The 18,565-nt window shown below is 41.5% G+C and overlaps 1 protein-coding gene across 6 annotated transcripts in view; it reads left to right on the top strand.

Moving 5' to 3' along the window:
- DGLUCY (D-glutamate cyclase) overlaps positions 1 to 18,565 on the top strand; it is a 130,315-nt gene that overhangs the window by 33,652 nt on the left and 78,098 nt on the right. The window contains exon 2 of one of the 6 annotated variants that reach the window (XM_053602330.1): positions 2,139 to 2,232. The exons of the other annotated variants lie outside the window; for them this stretch is intronic. The gene's annotated coding sequence lies outside the window, so the exon portion shown is untranslated. The remainder of the gene's footprint in view (positions 1 to 2,138; positions 2,233 to 18,565) is intronic. 6 annotated transcript variants of the gene reach the window in all.

Below are 18,565 nucleotides of genomic sequence, written 5' to 3'. Positions count from 1 at the left end.
AAACTGAAACGCTGTGGCCACCCCTCCCCTCTCCCAGCCCCTGGCAATCAACCTTCTATTTTCTGTCTTTATGAATTTGACTCCTCTAAATATCTCACAAAAGTGCGAATCATATAGTATTTGTTCGTTTGTGCCTGGCTTCGTTCACTAATAATGTCTTCAAGGTACAGCCGTGTTGCAGCATGTATCAGAATTTTATTCCTTTAAAATGTAAGTAATATTCCATTGTAGGTGTGGCACTGGCCAAATGCACCAAGAGTGGCAAGTTCAAACTCTGCCCGGGTCAGCTAAACATCAATGACAACTGCAACAAAAAAATAGCTGGGTGTTGTGGTGGGAGCCAGAGGCAAGAGAATTGCTTAAGCCCAAGAGTTTGAGGTTGCTGTGAGCTGTGACACCATGATACTCTACCAAGGATGACATAGTGAGACTCTGTCTCAAAAAAATGATAATAATAATATTCCATTGTATGTTTATAGCAAATTTATTTATCTATTCACATATATTAAGGGACATTGAGATTACTTCCACCTTTTGGCTATTGGGGATAATACCACCATGAACACTGGTGTACACATGTCTGCACCTGATCTTAGCCAAAAGGTGGATAAGTGATAGTGTACAGATATCTGTCTGAGTCTCTGCTTTCCATCCTTTTGAGTATGCACCTAGAAGTGGAATTGCTGGATTATGGTAGTTCAATGTTTAGCTTTTTTAGTAACCACTATACTATTTTCCTAGAAGCAACACCATTTTACATTCATACCAGTAATGTTCAGGGATTCTAATTTCTCCACATCTACTTCAATACTTACTTTTTAATTTTGTTTTTGTCTTTGATAATAGCTATCCTAATGTGTGTCATGTGGACTTTCTCTGTGGCTTTGATTTGCATTTCTGTAATGATTAGTAATGTTGAGCATCCTTTCAGGTACTTATCAGCCATGTGTATAGCTTTGTTGAAGAATGGTGCATTCAAGTCCTTTGCCCATTTTTTAATCAGGCTGTTTATTTGGGGTTTTTTTGTGATGTTACTGGGTTGTAGGAGTTCTTTTGATCAATCTTAATTACTATGGTTTTATAAATCTTGATATCTAGTAGAGAACAGGCCCCCTTCCCTAACATATACTTGTTTGTTTCCCTTTTTGAAAAGTGATTTGGTATTTCTTGTCCCTTTACTCTTCCATATACATTTTGGAATCAGCTTATTCAGCTCCTTTGTGGAAACCTGTTAGGGTATTGCTTGGAACTGCCTAGAATGTGCATGTCATTTTAGGGAGAACTGATATCCTTAGGTTACTGAGTCTTTCTATCATGAATATGTTGTCTCTCCATTTTCTAGTTCTTCTTTGATGTCTTTCAGTAAAGTTTTACCATATAGGGCTTTCACATGTTTTGTTAGATTTACTCCTGGGTGTTTGATATTTTTTCATGCTGTTATAGATGTTATCTTTTTTTTGAAACAGAGCCTCAAGCTGTGTGGCCCTCTACCCTAAGTACAGTGCCGTGGCATCACAGCTCACAGCAACCTCCAACTCCTGGGCTTAAGCTATTCTCTTGCCTCAGCCTCCCGAGTAGCTGGGACTACAGGTGCCCACCACAACACCTGGCTATTTTTTTGGTTGTAATTTCATTGTTGTGTGGCAGGCCCGGGGCCGGATTCAAACCCACTAGCTCTGATGTATGTGGCTAGTGCCTTAGCCACTTGAGCTACAGGTGCTGAACCCAGACGTTATCTTTTAAAATTAAATTTTCGAATGGTTACTAAGAATAGAAATGCAATTGACTTACATACTGATTTTGTGTCCAGAAATCTTCTGAACTCTTACCAACTTTAATAATTTATCTGAAGATAATATTGAGTTTTTCCAACATTATCTGTAGATAATCATAACATCTGAAAAGTTTTTTTTTTCCTTCCCAAGCCTTACACATTTGTATCATTTTTATTTGCTTTTTTTATTTTTGTTTTTTAAAGAGATAAGGTCTTGCTCTGCCTCCCAGGCTGGAGTGCAATGGCATAGCTCACTGCAACTTTGAACATCTGGACTCAAGTGATCCTCCTGCCTTAGCCTCCCAAGTAGCTGGGACTATAGCATGCACTAGAATGCCCAACTAATTTTTCTTATTTTTTGTAGATACAGAGGTCTCACTATTTTGCCCAGCCTGGTCTTGAACTCCTGGGCTCAAGTGATTCTGCATCCTTGGCCTCCCAAAGTGCTGGGATTACAGGTGTGAGCCACCGCACCCGGCCCTGGTTTCTTTTCTTAATACTCCACATAGGCTGTATAATGTGGTGATAATGGGAGTTCTTAGACCTTGCTCCTGATTTTAAAGGGAATGATTTCAACATTTCACCATTAAATATGGTGTAAGTTTTTGTTCTTTTTTTAACCTTGCTAGATGTTCTTTATCAAGTTCTAGTTCAAATTAATTGAATTTTTATTATTAATGTTAAATGCTTGATCTTTGTGCATTTATTAAGACATATTTTTTGCCTTTAATTTGGTAAGTTCCCATTCAATGCGTATAATGCATGGGTATATAGCAAGGGTATGCAGCATGCTTCCTGGGTAAGGACCCCACCACAAATCAAACTTTACATTATCAATGCAAACAGTGTAACCTAATTGCATGTACACTCATCCTAATCTGAAATTTAAATATAAATAGGATGAATTACATGATATTAATATTATTAGTCTTAAACCAATCTTGGATCCCTGGGGTAATCCCAACTTGGTTAATGATATATTAACTTTTTTATATATTATAGGGGAGGAAAATGTATAATACCTTTCTCCTCATTAAGGGAGTCACTTCCGTAATAGAAGATAGGTTAATAAGAGAAAAATGTAACAAATTTGTTTGATCAAGTTTTACATGATACGATTCTTTACACGGAAAGACTGAGGGAAAACTATTTTTATGCTTAGGTTTGATGAGCACTGGGCAGTCATGTAGAAATGTGATTGGACAAAAGGGTGAGATCTAAAGCTAGTAGACTGAGGGGGGAGGCCGGCAGCGCCTGGTTGTTCAGATTCTTTTGATCCCTCTGTGTGGAATTCTTCAACTCCAGGTACAAGGGTGGGACCTCTTCTGGAATGAAGGTCTTATGACTTACTTTCAGAGAAGGTAGGTTGGAGAATTTCTTTATGGCCAGCTCTTACACAGACAGGCAGCGGGGAGAGTGGAGTCATATTTCCAGGCTTTATGGCTGGCTTTAGGAGAGGAGGGTTCTATTTTCTATGACCTGCCTTGGGGAAGAATTCTAGCTTCTGTGGCCTGCCTCAGGGCAGAGAAGGGAGCAGGAAACAGAAGGGTAGAAGAAGGCCAGAAAGATCTTGCTTGTGAGCCCCTTTCAATGTTCTTCAGTTCAAAGGACTTGTCATACCAAATTTCCAGGCTTTGGAGTGTTATTTTCTGAGCCCCAACAACACATGGCTGGACTCAGTTTGCTAATATTCTGTTGAGGATTTTTTTTTTATATTTACATTCACGAGTGAGATTGACCTGTCACTTTGCTATCTTACTCTGTCTTTTCTTTTAGCCCTGAGGAGTTTCTTTGATTCAGATAAACTTTTCTTGGAACGAAGACAGCATTCCCTGTCTAAGAACAATGGATCTGTGGCATTTGCTCACTTGGTAACATATCAGTGGCAGATACGGATTTGTATTTTGATGGAATATCAATTTGAATTATCTTGAATTGACTTTAAAGACCATGTGCTAAGTGGGTAGGCTTGACTGGGGCTCAACAAACTTTTAGGTAAAGGACCAGGCAGTAAATATTTCAGGCACTGTGGGACACGTACATCTCTGTTTGTATTAGCCAGTGTTCTTCAAAGAAACAGAACCAATAAGAGATATATTAATAGATAAAGAGATTTGTTATTAGTAATTGGCTCCTAGGATTATGCAGGCTGAGAAATCTCACTATCTGTTATCTGCAAGTTGTAGACGAAGAAAGCCAGTGATACACGTTCCAGTCTGAGTCCAAGGGCCTGAGAACCAGGAATGCTGATGGGGGTAAATCCCAGGCCAAGGACAGAAGACCAATGTCCCAGCTCAGTCAGGCAGGCAGAGAGCAGATTTTTCCTTCTTTCACATTTTGTTTTATGCAGGTCCTCAATGGATTGTATGATGACCACTGACATTGGTGAGGGTGGATCTTCTTTACTCAATCTGCCAATTCAAAGGTTAATCTCATCCCAAAACACCTTCATGGATATACCCGGAAATAATGTTTAACCAAATATCTGGGTATCCTGCAAGGCAGTTAACCGTCCTATTGTTTTGCCTCCTTCTTCCCTTTCTTCTCTCCTCTTCTATCACTTCCTTCTCCTCCTTCACAGCTCTTTAAAAATGTGAAAACTATAGCCGGGCGCCTGTGGTCCCAGCTAGTCAGGAGGCTGAGGCAAGAGAATCGCCTAAGACCAAGAGCTGAGCTGGAGGTTGCTGTGAGCTGTAAGGCCACAGCACTCTATTGAGGGTGATATAGTAAGACTCTGTCTCTTAAAAAAAAAATTGAAAACTATTCTTAGCTCACAAGCCATACAAAAAACGTTTGCCAACTTGGTTTATCTCTCAATATCTGTATCTCAGTGACATTTTGTTGTTTCCTATAATATAAAGATGCTTGTATGATTTCCCAGAATAAATAATCTATGAAAGTCCAGAGTCTAATAAATAACTACCTCCTACTAGCAATTCTGCTGCCACCTCTCTACCCGGAAGATTTGCCACCTTCTGAAATGAATATCAACTTGGACAAACCCTAGTGAGTGACCACACCACCTAGGCATTGGTATGAGAATTATAATACTCAAGTCATGTTTGACTTCTGCAATTATAAGAGATATAAGATACAATATACAAGATAACAAACATTATTAGTATGTATTGAGTATTACAATTTTTTTTTGTTTTGATACACAGTCTAAGTTTGTTGCCCTTGGTAGAATGCTATGGCATCATAGCTCACAGCAACCTCAAACTCCTGGGCTTAAGCAATCTTCTTGCCTCAGCCTCCTGAGTAGCTGGGACTACAGATGCCACCACATGCCTATTTTTAGAGACAGGGTCTTGCTTTGGCTCAGGATGGTCTAGAACTCTTGAGCTCAAGCAATCCACCCACTCTGGCCTCCCAAAGTGCTAGGATTACAAGCATGAGCCACTGTGCCTGGCCAGGGTATTACAATTTTAATACAGTTTCTTACTTTCTTAAAGTGTGTATACATTTTTTTGACACACCTTCTGTATACTGGCTATTTAATAACACTCAAAATCTAGTGAAAGTTTTGGCTATTCTGAGGAACAATTTCCAGTTTAATTGAAAATGTATGCTGTGTCACACAGCAAATTCCCTTCCTTTTCTTTAATAAGTCAAACCTGGTGCTCAGGCTATCAGATCTGGCAGTGTTCATGGCTTGCTGAGCAGAGACAGAAGGAAAAAGGATTAGGTTATAATCTAAACACAATGGATTTGTAAAGAAACAAAGCAGCCTGGGCTGCAACCTTTTCTTGACATGCTCTGGTTTTCTAGCAGCAAATCTGTGTTTGGCAAGGAATGTGATGGAAACTTCTCCCCACCTGGTGGCCAGTGTTTTCTTGAACTTCAGTATCTTTGTTTGGCTCCTGGGTAGGGCTGGCCATCTTCCATGGAGCAGGGGGACACATACCTTGAGGGCCACCGACTGATGTGTGCTCAGCAAAGGAGAAAGAAAGGTAGTAAAAGTAGAAGACTATTCCAGGTATTGTGCTGGGTGTTTGACTAACAAGATTTAATCTTCCAACAACCCACAGAGATATTGAGATTATATATTCATTTGCCAAATGAAAAAACTGAGGCACAAATATGCAGATGAACTTGCCTAAGACCACCCACTTAAGAAGTGGAGTCACAAATTAAACCCAGAAGCCTTGCTGTTTCCATTCAGGCATGTGCCATCATGAGGGGATATTGCCTTCTACATTTGTTCCTCTGTATTTAGCTTCCTCTTCTAATCCAAACAAGTTCCACTTACTAGGCCTTGCCAAAAAAGCCACTGGCTCTTACCAAGAATAGGGTAAATACAACAAAACATTTTTTGAAAATGAGATTACATTTGTCAAGCACTTAGCCCAGTGCCTGGTGCTTTCTAAAATACTCAGCAGACGTTAGAAGCCCTAGGATAGGGTGTTACCATTTACAGAAGGTTCCATTGACCATTTGGTAACAAACACTTCTCTAGTAATTTCATGGATGGTCAAAATACCCTGTTTCCCCGAAAATAAGACAGTGTCTTATTTTAAGGTGTGCTCCCAAAGATGCGCTAGGTCTTATCTTTCCTGTAAGTATGTCTTATTTTCGGAGGATGTCTTATTTTCAGGGAAACAGGGTAGTAAGAACAAATAGCCTTATACTTAAGAAGTGTATAATCCAATTGGGGAAACTAATTTAGTATTTAGAAAAAGAAATCGAAAACTTATCAGTAGTCTGCATATCCTGCAGGGTCCTGGTTTCCAGTCCTGACCTTGGCAACTCCTAATGAGTAGGTAGCCTTGGAGAAACAAACCAGGCTTACACATCTTTTTGGGACTGAGCTTCCTCTTTGGAAAAATGGAGATATTACCAATCTCAATGGGGTTTAATCTTACTATTGGAGACGTGGTTGTTAATAAATGGCACACAGGGACTACAAGGAGGAAGTAGTTTTAAGTGAAGAAACAGAAGTTCCTTTAAGAACTAAGGTTGGGGGTGGCACCTGTGGCTCAGTGGGTAGGGCGCCGGCCCCATATACTGAGGGTGGGCGGGTTTGAACCCGGCCCCGGCAGGCGTTGTGGCAGGTGCCTGTAGTTCCAGCTACTCCAGAGGCTGAGGCAAGAGAATCGCCTAAGCCCAGGAGTTGGAGTTTAAAGTGAGACTTCCGCCTCTAAAAAAAAAAAAAAGAAAGAAAAAAAGTACTAAGGTTGGAATTGAACTTTTTTGTGAGGGCCCTGAAACTTCAAAGACAGAAAATGTCGGGTACTTTTATCCTTATGTTATATAAATTCCCAACTCGAATTTATTTAAATATAAATGGAATTTATTGATTCATGAAATTTAGGAAATTGAGAGGTAGGGCAAGTGTTGGATGTAGTCCAATCTAGGTATTCACAATGGTTTCAAGGCTCCGGGCCTAGCGTTTCTAGTTGGCACTAGTCTGCATGTCACTTTTGCTTCCATAAATGGCTTTGCTTGGGGCGGCGCCTGTGGCTCAGTGGGTAGGGCGCCGGCCCCATATACCGAAGGTGGCGGGTTCAAACCCGGCCACGGCCCAACTGCAACAAAAAATAGCCGAGCTTGTGGTGGGCACCTGTAGTCCCAGCTACTCGGGAGGCTGCGGTAGGAGAATCGCCTAAACCCAAGAGCTGTTTTTGTCTTAAAACTTCTTTTTAAAAACCACCAGTTACTTTAAGACAAAAAGTTTTCATACAAGATTCTTTCCTATACAAAATTATTATCTTTGTCTTGGGGCGATGCCTGTGGCTCAAAGGGGTAGGGTGCCAGCCCCATATGCTGGAAGTGGCAGGTTCAAACCCAGCCCCGGCCAAAAACTGAAACAAAAGAAAAATTATTATCTTTTCTTTTATTCTTCTTAACCAAAACTATATTTTTGTATCCATGTCTTTCTACACATTTCTCTCCTACTTACTGGTTCCTTTTATTTTAACTTCAAACTCCGGGGCTGGGGGAGGAGAAGGTTGTATACAAAGTCTCAGTCAAGCTTCTCTAAAAGTCTGTGATGTTAAAGGAGTTACATGTTTAACTCAACTTTAAGATTCTGTCCAAATAGTGGGGTAAGGCAATTAAACTTGATCTCTCAGTGGCAAACAAGTTGTAGAATACACAGGGGGTTGTATTTTATTTTCTGCTTTAGAGATGGAGCCACAAAAGCAGGTCCATTGTTAGAGCCTATGTAAAGAGGCAGGCAATAGTTCTTACACTATAAGGGCATAGTTCTTACACTTTGAATACCTGGTGGCTGACGGGGACCTTGTTTGGTGTTAAATTGGGTACAGGTGACACATCTTTGACTTACTGTTTTTTTCCAGGCTTGTTTTCCTAGTAGTTGTTCCCCAGTAGAGTGTCCTAGATGGGTAGACTGTGCACAGCCTGCACTACAGTAGTTCTTAATAATTCTAGCACAACTATTCTTCCTTCTGGTAAATGTATCTAACCCAGGGGTCCTCAAACGGCGGCCTGCGGGCCACATGAAGCAGTGTGAATTGTATTTGTTCCCGTTTTGTTTTTTACTTCAAAATAAGATATGTGCAGTGTGCATGGGAATTTGTTCATAGTTTTTTTTTTTTTTTTTTAACTATAGTCCGGCCCTCCAATGGTCTGAGGGACAGTGAATTGGCCCCCTGTTTAAAAAGTTTGAGGATGCCTGATCTAACCATAAGGCATACTTTGAATCAGTATAAATGCTGACTATCTTATCTTTACTTAATTCCAGAGCCCTGTTGAGTACTATAATTTCTGCTTTGGGGGCAGATGTCCCAGGCGGGAGTCCTTCAGTTTGCTCTTGTGTTAACCACTTCAATTCTTTCTTACTGTATACTGGTGTTACATCTGGGACTCAAGGTCGTAGAGCTGCAAAAGCACATTGGCTTGCTGCTACCTGGCATGCTTCTGCATCAGTCTTAGTACTTATTAAAATAACACGTGTTTGCCTCTTTTGGTGTCCTTTGCGATGCATTACTGTCATCTTGCTGGGTTTTCACACAGCCTCCAATAAGTTTAATATCTCTTGGTAATATTTCATTTGTTTTCCAGCTGAGTGTAATAGTTTTTTTCCTCTATACAATGCATCATACACAGACAGGGTGAAAAAGGCATACTTTGAGTTGGTATAACTGCTGACTATCTTATCTTTCCTTAATTCCAGAGCCCTGGTGAGTGCTATAATTTCTGCCTTTGGGGGCAGATGTCCCAGGTGGGAGTCCTTGAGTTTCTATTACTTCACTATCCATAACTACTGCATATCTTGCCTTTTGATGAGCAAAGGCATCTACAAAACTGCTACTATCCACAAATAAAGTCCAATCAGGTTTCATCTTAAAGTTAGTGTATCAGCTTCTTGTACAAGTAGAGCTGTTGCTGCTAGAGCTTTTAGACTGGGTGGCCTCTAGCCACTCTCTCCAATTGTGTAGACAAGTCCAACGGGGTGAGTCCATGGCCCCAGGGTCTGTGCTAAAACTCTCACTGCCATCTTTTCTCTCTCTGTTACATACAAAGCGAAAGGTTTAGTGAAGTCCGGGAGGCCAAGTGCTAGAACTGTCATTACCTTTGCTTTAATGGCTTGGAATGCTTTTTTTCTGGGGGACTGCCTACACTAGGGGCTCCTTATTACCCCCCCCCCCCCCCGTCCTTTGTGGCTTCATACAAGGGCTTAGCAAGCACATCAAAATTCAGGATCCATAGGCAACAGTAGCCAGCTGCCCCTAAAAATTCTTGCAACTGCCACCTGGTCTTGGGAATAGGCAGGTTACAAATCATCTGCTTTCTTTCAGGAAATTTTGTATCTACAGTTCTCTAAATGTTTGAACAACATATCAGTTCCTTGGGTACATTCTTTCTTAGTCTCATGGCCTAATAGTAAATCATCCACATATTGCAGTAAAGTATACTGGAACTCTTGTGCAAGAAAGGTTGACAGGTTTCCTTGTCAGTAAATGTTATTATGGCCTTATTTGTATTTTAGGTGTGCCTTCTGGATTAGGATTTATTAGTACTTGGCCTTTTAATCTTGTTTTTCTGCTCTAAGTTACCATTACAATTGCCGCCTGTCCTTTCAGCCACCAGGGTGGCTCTAACACTAGTGTCAGCTAAGTGTCTGTGTCTGGGAACTGAGCAGGGTGTCCAGGCTTGCCAGTCACTAGTCTCTATACCTTCTTTACTAGACTTACATCTCCCTTCTGATGGCCAGCCTACTCCAAAGGATGGCCATTCTAGCTCACAAAGCTTTCTCAACATTTTGGGGGTCATAATAACCCCATAGTTCCCTACAAAGCCTTTGTTAAAATTCTAAACCATTAACCTTTGGGGAGTTTCCTTAGAAGGAGCAGAACCCATCCCTGCTGCCTCGTCAGCGGCGGAGGGAGGGTTTGAGGATCTCTCAGGCACACACCTGGCCGTGCCTCTCGCGAGGCTTTAATGAGCATCTTAGCTAAGGTGCACCCATATAAGACAGCAAGTCACCAGTATGCCTTGAGACATCTCCACAGAACCGCAAATTAGGGCCCAGTCAAGCTCCGTAGCTCTAACCAGTCCTGGAGCTGTACAACAGTCACTCACTCTTCACACACCACTTACTCAAAAGGCTAAACAATTCCTCGCAATCCCTTTTGTTGCTGAGACCGTGTACCTTGTGGAGACTCCTTGCCTCCTCCCGTTTCTTTTTGCCCCTCTTACTGAGGCCCCCTGCCTCATGGAGGTCCATTACCTTCCCCAATTCCTTTTTACTGAGGCCCCCACCTCAAGGAAGTGATCAAACTCCTCATCCACTCTCTGGAGTGGGCTTTGCTAGTATTATACCCCCTTTTAATCCAGTTAGCCTTACCTAAGTCTGGACGTGCACTTCCCCATATGTTTGTTCCTCTGTTGGTGAGCTGCTGCCGCAGAGGACCTCCGGACCTCCCTGCTCTGTGCGCAGGAGTTCTATTAGAGAACAGTGTCAGTCAGGGTGCTGGGGGTACCCTCAAGGGGTGCTATACCCAGCAAGGAGAAGCCCCCAGCGTCTCTCAGTCCCAATCCGCCTGCTCATTTTCCTGGTCCAGAAACCAGAAATGTTGCAGGAAAACAGGGAATTAAAACCAAAAATATAGAAGAAGTAACCTTTAATTGCTGGTGAGAACTCAGGTGCCTCAAGGCGGAAATGCTGAGTTCTGGGGAAACAGTTTTTTCCAAACTCTTTTATACTTTTTATCTTCTGCTCAGTATCAGCTACATAGTTATAACAAAGGATACAAAGAGTTAATAATTATATTTCTTAAGAAACCAGGGTGCTGTGATCTGTTACATAGTTTTTTTCACGGTTATTTTAGCTCTATGTAAAGTTTGCTCTTATCTTTGGAGGAGGAGTTCTTCCTCAGGATCACTAAGAAGTGTATTTTTTTTTATCCTTCGTATCAAAGTGTAGGAATTATTACTGAAAAAGATCTGAATTAGAGAGATCAAAATAAGAAAGAAAAAAAAAGAAGTAAAAGATTTATTTCTGCTTCCTCAGTGTGAGCTTGGGAGTTTTGGTGCAGCATTCATCTAGTTTACTAGCAAATTCAGGAAATGGGCCAGCTTCCTCCTATTATAAAGGATAATTTTTTATTCATTAAATGGGGTATTTATTTACTTTGCCTTAAAATGTGCAGTGTGTGGGTTAGAAAAGAAGGGAGCCCACAATTGCTGAGAGTCTGCTATGTGCTGATTCTGGGCTATAGGCCTTTTCTGCATTTTTTTCCTTTTAATCCTTTCTAATATTATTTTGGAAGACATCAGACATGGTTTGTTATTGTTGTTGTTTGCTTGCTGGCTTGCTGGAGAAAAAATGCAGACACACCTTTCTCATGGAAGAAATTTCATCACTCAGGCCAGGCATAGTGGCTCACACCTGTAAGTTTAGCACTCTGGGAGACTGAGGCAGGTGGATCGCCTGAGCTCTGGAGTTCTAGACCACCCTGAGCAAAGGGGGACCCCATAGGAAATAGAAATAGAAAAACTAAAATAGAAAAGCTAGCCAGGCATTGTGTCAGACACCTCTAGTGGCTGAAACACGAGGATCTCTTGAGCATAAAAATCTGAGGTGGTTGTGAGCTGTGACACCATGGCACTCAACCCTAGGGCAACTGAGTGAGACTCTTTCAAAAAAGAGAGAGAGAGAGAAAGAAAATGAATTTCAACACTCAGATTGTGAGCAATGTGAGGAACAGAAATTAAAGAAAGAGAAGACCATCATCTTTTGACACTGAAGAAAGGCTAAATGGGAAGATGCATTTTATAATGCAAAATGAAAAAAATCAACAAAGGATTGTAGGGTTTGGAGCAGAGAAATGACAAATGTGGAAGGAAAGAAACCATTTTCTGCTGTAAGACATGTAAGAGGAAGTCTGGACTTCATTCTGGAGATTGCTTCAAGAAGTATCCTACTCAAAAAAATTATAAATAAAAATAAACAAAAATATTATTTTATGTGGCACAAAAACAGACACAGATCTATGGAATAGGATAGAGAATCTAGAGATGAACCCAGCCGCATATTGTCATTTAATCTTTAATAAGCCTAACAAAAACGGGCAATGGGGAAAAGCATCCTTATTTAACAAATGGTGCTGGAAGAACTGGTTGTCCACATGCAGAAGACTGAAACTAGACCCGCACCTCTCACCACTGACAAAAATTGATTCTCATTGGATAAAATTTTAAATTTAAGACACAAAACAATAAAAATTCTATAAGAGTGTGGGGAAAACACTTGAAGATTTTGGCCTGGAAAAAAACTTTATGAGGACGACCCCCCTAGCAATTGCAGCAACACCAAAAATAAATAACTGGGACTTGATCAAGCTAAAAAGCTATGAGTACTACACAAACAAGGCAAACTGCCCTCAGAGTGGGAGATTTTTGCATGTTATGAATCTGACAAAGGCCTGATAACTGGAATCCACAGAGAACTCAAATTAAACAATAAGAAAAGTATGAACAACCCTCTTGTAAGTGGGCAAATGATTAGAATAGAAACTTCTCTGAGGATGACAGATGAATGACCAACAAACACATGAAAACATGTTCATTGTCTTTAATCATCAGAGAAATGCAAATCAAAACCACTCTAAGATATCACCTAACCTCAGCAAGATTAGCCCACATCACAAAGTCACAAAACACCAGATGCTGGAGTGGATGTAGAGAGAAGGGAACACTTCTACACTGCTGGTGGGATTGCAAACTAATACAGCCCTTTTGGAGAGAAGTATGGAGAATCCTCAAAGATCTAAATGTAGACCTTCCATTTGACCCTGCAATCCCATTACTAGGTATCTACCCAGAAGAACATAAATCATTTTACCACAAAGACATTTGCACTAGAATGTTTATTGTGGCTCAATTCATAATTGTCAAGTGGTGGAAGCAAACTAAGAGCCCATCAACCCATGAATGGATCAACAAAGTGTGGTATATGCATAACATGGAATATTATTCAGCCGTTAAAAAGATGGAGACTTTATGTCTTTTACATTTACCTGGATGGAGTTGAAATACATTCTTTTTAGTAAAGTATCGCAAGAATGGAAAGATGAATACCATTGTATTCCATACTAATATGAAATCAGTATATAAACAATTACATGTTCCTAAGAACAATAGAACACTATTATAGTCCAGTTCAGGGGTAGAGGGAAATGGGGGTGGGGGGAGGACGTTTGGCAGAAGGAGGGAGGGCAGGAGGTGGGATCTCACCTAATGTGCACAATGTGAGGGTGTACAACACACCCCCTGGGGTAGGGGCTCATCTACAGATGGAACTTTACCCTGTAAGTGAGAACAATATAACCTAAATATTGTACCCTCATATTAATTTGAATAAAGTTAAAAAATACTATTTTATATAACCTAAATTCTTTTATATAATCTAAAATAAATACTAAAATCATCAGGTGAGTTCATATTTATGTTTTTCTCTTAAAAGTATAAGATAATTGCAAGTAAACCACCGACCTCTTTTCCGCCCCAAATAAATAAGAGCTGGAGAGTATGTGGGTGGCAGAAAAAACTGGATTGGAAAACATGTCAGCCTCCCTCTGAAACCAGAGGTATTGCCCCATTTCACAGATAAGGATGGATAGGGGAGGTAAGTGACTTGTCCAAAGTCATTCAGCAGTGGCCATGGTGGCTCCTGCCTCTAATCCTAGCACTCTGGGCAGCTGAGACAGGTGGATTGCTTGAGATCAGGAGTTTGAGACCAGCCTGAGCAAGAGCAAGACCCCATTTCTACCAAAAATAGAAAAACTAGCCAGGTGTTGTGGTGGGCACCTGTCATCCCAGCTATTCAGGAGGCTGAGGCAGGAGGATTTCTTGAGTCCAAGAGGTTGAGGTTGTTGTGAACTATGACATCATGGAACTCTACTCAGGGCAACAGAGTGAGATTCTGTCTCGTAAGTCAAAAAAACAAAGTCCAGTGCATTCCTGGGAAAGATCACGATCCTCTTTGTTGGAACCAGCACAGGTCCTTTCTTGGGTTGTTGGTGCACATTGACATCACAATCCCTCTTCCCCACTCCCCACATCGTCCCTTTTCCCCAAGATACCTGAGAGGAGGCCCTGAACAGGTGCTGAATAAGCCACTTCCTATGTGCATGCGTCCTCTGGAGGATGGCTGAGTGGGAACTTTTTGAAGCCTTAGGCCACATCATCCCCAAGATGATGCTGAGTAGATAGTAAGCCTCTTATTTTTTAAGGTCACACACAGCAAAAAACACAGAAACTTAGAATGGCAAAGGCCCCCCAGAGCAGTTATAAGGTGTAGCAGCAGCTGCAGGAGAAGGTAACTGCCGGCAAGTGGATTGTGCCCCTTTTCTTTGTGTTCTGTTTTTAGCTGTGTTTTTCAGAACATGTAGGTACCATGGTGATAGGTACCATAGAAATAGATGGAGCACGCGGCCCAGCACAGGGCTGCCAAGCCGTTCCCTGGAAATGCACCAAGTGCTGCTAGGGAGAGTCCAGGGACGCCGCCTCCCCAGGCCTGTCAGCTGCCTGGCTAGGAGAAATGGCCCCCGAATTTAGACTAATTGAGAGGATTCTCTCTGTCTCACTGTGATCGTCCGAGGTCCCCAATGTGCACCCTCCCTCCGAGGGTACCTGTGAACTTTCTGAGTCCTCCAAGGGAACTTGCTTAAGGAAGTTTGCTTTTGTCCAACATGGTGACCATTTCAGCTAACAGTGAGCTCAAAACTAACACTGCCAGCATTCCTGTCCCCACAGTTGGGAGCACACGTTCCCATCCTGTCTGGACATGGAACTGTTTTGTTGGTTTTATACAATAGATAATAAAGAATTTTGGGTCAGAGACCCAAACATTTGATGCTCAGGAATACTCATGAAATGATTTGTCAGAGGATCTAACCCAGAAAGCCAAGTGAGATAAGCCTCGTCACATCTGAGGTGGCGGTTTTCAGTTTGTGAAGCCTCAGGCAGTGCACAGTGAGGGCCAGCCTTAACTGGTTTTGGATGCAGTCCAAATGGACTGAAAGACCCTTGGAAACAATTACTGGAGCCACCCCATAGCACTTACATAACCAGCTCTGCATGGTTGTTGATAGATGAATATAAATGAACTTAGTCAGGCTTCACTCATTTTTATTTGGATTTAGACCAGTTATATGTCTTCAGGAGTATAACCTATTATATACACACACCCTTTAAATCTAACTATTTTCTATTAAGACGTAGCATGTAAAGATCAAGTTTAAAGGGCATCTGTTATTATATCTGTCCCATAATACCTGCTTCTGTAGTAGGGCTCTGTCGTGTATATTTGTTTCCACACATTCATGCTATCAAGTGGTATACTTCTTCAGGGCAGTGCAAATGTAATTCTAGACTAAATATGTAGTTTGGAAACCAGCAATTCTAAGCAGTAACCAGCTGAAGTTAATTTTATTCTCAATTAAAGAAACATACACACTTCCTCAACAAAGGAGCCTTTTTAAAAAAACAAAACGTAATAATTAATAGAATCATCAACGCATGAATAATTGCTTGAGTAGTCACAGATGATAGCGATGACAGAACTGGAAGGCGGTGATGAAATGTCTGTCTTGCATGTGTGCCATTTGACATTAAGAAACGGAGGCCCAAAGAGAGCACTGTTTTCTGTGTTTCCAGGTCATTACCACTCTGACAAACTCTTTTCCTAGTGGTGGAGATGCAGAGAGTGCTGCTTAAGGTGCCCTTGAAGAAGGCTTGTCGGTCGTGCCATTGGTTGAACTGTGCAGTGCAAGGATAGCGAGACACCCTTAAAGCAACTACCTGGCTTATCTCCCCAGGACTTGCCCATGGAACCATATGACTCAGCATTTATTGCTGGCAGCATCATACACTCAACCTACATGTGGATTTTGTGGGTCATATTTCATGGTTACAAGAATTTGGCCTGGCAGAGCTGTTGCAAAAACTCTGTATTAAATAAGCAAACACATGTGCTCTAGTTTTACAGGCCAAGCAAACTGTGAAAACAGAAGGGCTGTCCTTTCTTGCCCACAGCAGTCATACCTGGAGTTTTGCCACTTAGTTGGGTTGCTTTATTTTGCTAACTAAAAACAGATTTTCTTTGAAGAATGAGGCTCTCAAGTATTCTATAACTCTCTAAGAATGGACATTCATAGTCATGCTGGGCAGAGAGAGTTATTCCCAAATTTTCAAAGAATCATAAAGCTAATGTTTGGCCCATATAAAGCATATACACAAGAACCTTCTGTGCCCAAGATAAGCTCCTCTCCACAGCCTTGCAACAGGAACTCTGAGGTTAGAGAATATTTGATAGTCAATTTGAGGCTGGTGTTTGTTGCTTTTCACACCAGCGATTTGAAATTTAACATTTAATGTGAATGTTTCTTTCTTTTTTCCTTTTTTTTTTTTTTTTTGTCGAGGCAGAGTTCTACCCTATGCCCTGAGCAGTCAGTTGTAGCTCACTGCAAGCTCAGACTCGGGCTGTGGGCATCCTGCTGCCTCAGCCTCTGGGGCCGCTGGGATTACCAGCGCTCACCGCTGTGCCCAGCTGGGTTTTTCCATTTTTTTCACGAGTTGTAGTCTCACTCTCGCTCAGACAAGCCTCGAACTCCTGAGCTCAAGCAATCCTCCCGCCTCAGCCTCCCTCAGTGCTGGGATTACAGGCATGAGCCACTGCACCCGGCTATCACAATTTACAGGGTCTTGCTCCATTGCCCAGGCTAGAGTACAATAGTATCATCATAACTCTCACTGCAACCTGAAATTCCTGGGCTCACACGATCCTCCTGCCTCAGCCTTCCCAGTAGCTTGGACTACAGGTGGGAACCACCATATCCAGCTAATTTTTTTATTTTTTCATAGAGACAAGGTCTTGCTATTGCCAAGGCTGGTCTCCAACTTCTGGCCTCAAGCGATCCTTCCACTTAGGTCTTCCAAAGTGTTAGGGTTACAGGCCTGTGTCACTGCACCATGCCCAGCCACACAACTTACTTTTTAAAAATTTAAATCGAAAAATTTTTATAGTAGAACACAGAACAAAATTAACCATAATTTATCACTTTTAAGTATACAGTTCAGTGGTGTTAAGTACATTTACATTGTGGTACAGCCATCACCTTCATCCATCGTCTCCAGAGCTCTTTCCGTCTTGTAAAACTGAAGGTCTGTACCCATCAACACTAACTCCCCATTCCCTCCTCCACACAGCCTCGGCAGCCACCATTCTACTTTCAGTCGCTATGAGTGTGACGGCTCTGGGCACCTCACATAAGTGGAGTTGGGCAGTGTTTGCCTCTTGTGTCCGACTTATTTCAGTTAACATAATGCCCTCAAGGTTTATCCACATTGTAGCATGTCAGAATTTCCTTTCTTTTCATATCTGAGTAATATTCTCCTGTATGTATTTTATTTTTTATTTTTTTGTAGAGACAGAGTCTCACTTTGTCGCCCTCAGTAGAGTGCCATGTCGTCACACAGCTCACAGCAACCTCAAGTCCTGGGCTTAGGCGATTCTTTTGACTCAGCCTCCTAAGTAGCTGGGACTACAGGCACCCACCACAACGCTTGGCTATTTTTTTGTAGCAGTTTGGCCAGAGCCAGGTTTGAACCTGCCACCCTCGGTATATGGGGCCAGGACCCTACCCACTGAGCCACCACATTTTATTTAACACAATTTAATTTCTATGTAGCTTATTTCTTATCATTTTTTAAAATTTTGAGCCAATCACAACATGACAAAAAATTACAAAGATAGTACAAAAGAAAATCCCTTTTTGTATCTTATTCTTTATCAACTTTTAAAATTAGTTATTTTTATATCTTTAGAGACTTAGGGACTCCTCTATTAGTGAGTTATAATCTGTTCCTATCATTATTTGTTTTAAAGATCAAAATTTCCCTAAGTGACCAGAGAAAGCCTGTTCAATCTGTGTCTCTTCTCTGTCCCCCCTTCATTCCTTGAAGGACATCTTCACTTTCTGATACAAGATGTTCCAGGCTCATCTTACATTCTCCTTGCCCCAGCCATGGAATCAACTATTTCTCCAAGGAGTCTTGATTAATTTGAATAAAAAATGGGATTTATTTATCCTTTTTTTTTTTTTGAGACAGAGTCTCACTCTCTCCCTGGGTACAGTGCCATGGCATCATCATAGCTCACAGCACAACCTTAAACTCCTGGGATCAAGCAATCCTCCTGCCTCAGTTTTTCTATTTTTTGGTAGAGACAGGGTCTCACTCTTGTTCAGCCTGCTCTGAGCTCAAGCAGTCCATCTGCTTCAGCCCCCCAGAGTGGTAGGATTACAGGTGTGAGCCACTGCG

Source organism: Nycticebus coucang, chromosome 9 (genome assembly GCF_027406575.1).
Source record: "Nycticebus coucang isolate mNycCou1 chromosome 9, mNycCou1.pri, whole genome shotgun sequence".
In the NCBI taxonomy this organism is placed as follows: domain Eukaryota; kingdom Metazoa; phylum Chordata; class Mammalia; order Primates; family Lorisidae; genus Nycticebus; species Nycticebus coucang.
The sequence above is the reverse complement of the archived record's forward strand: the minus strand, read 5'-3'. Positions and strand labels throughout refer to the sequence as shown.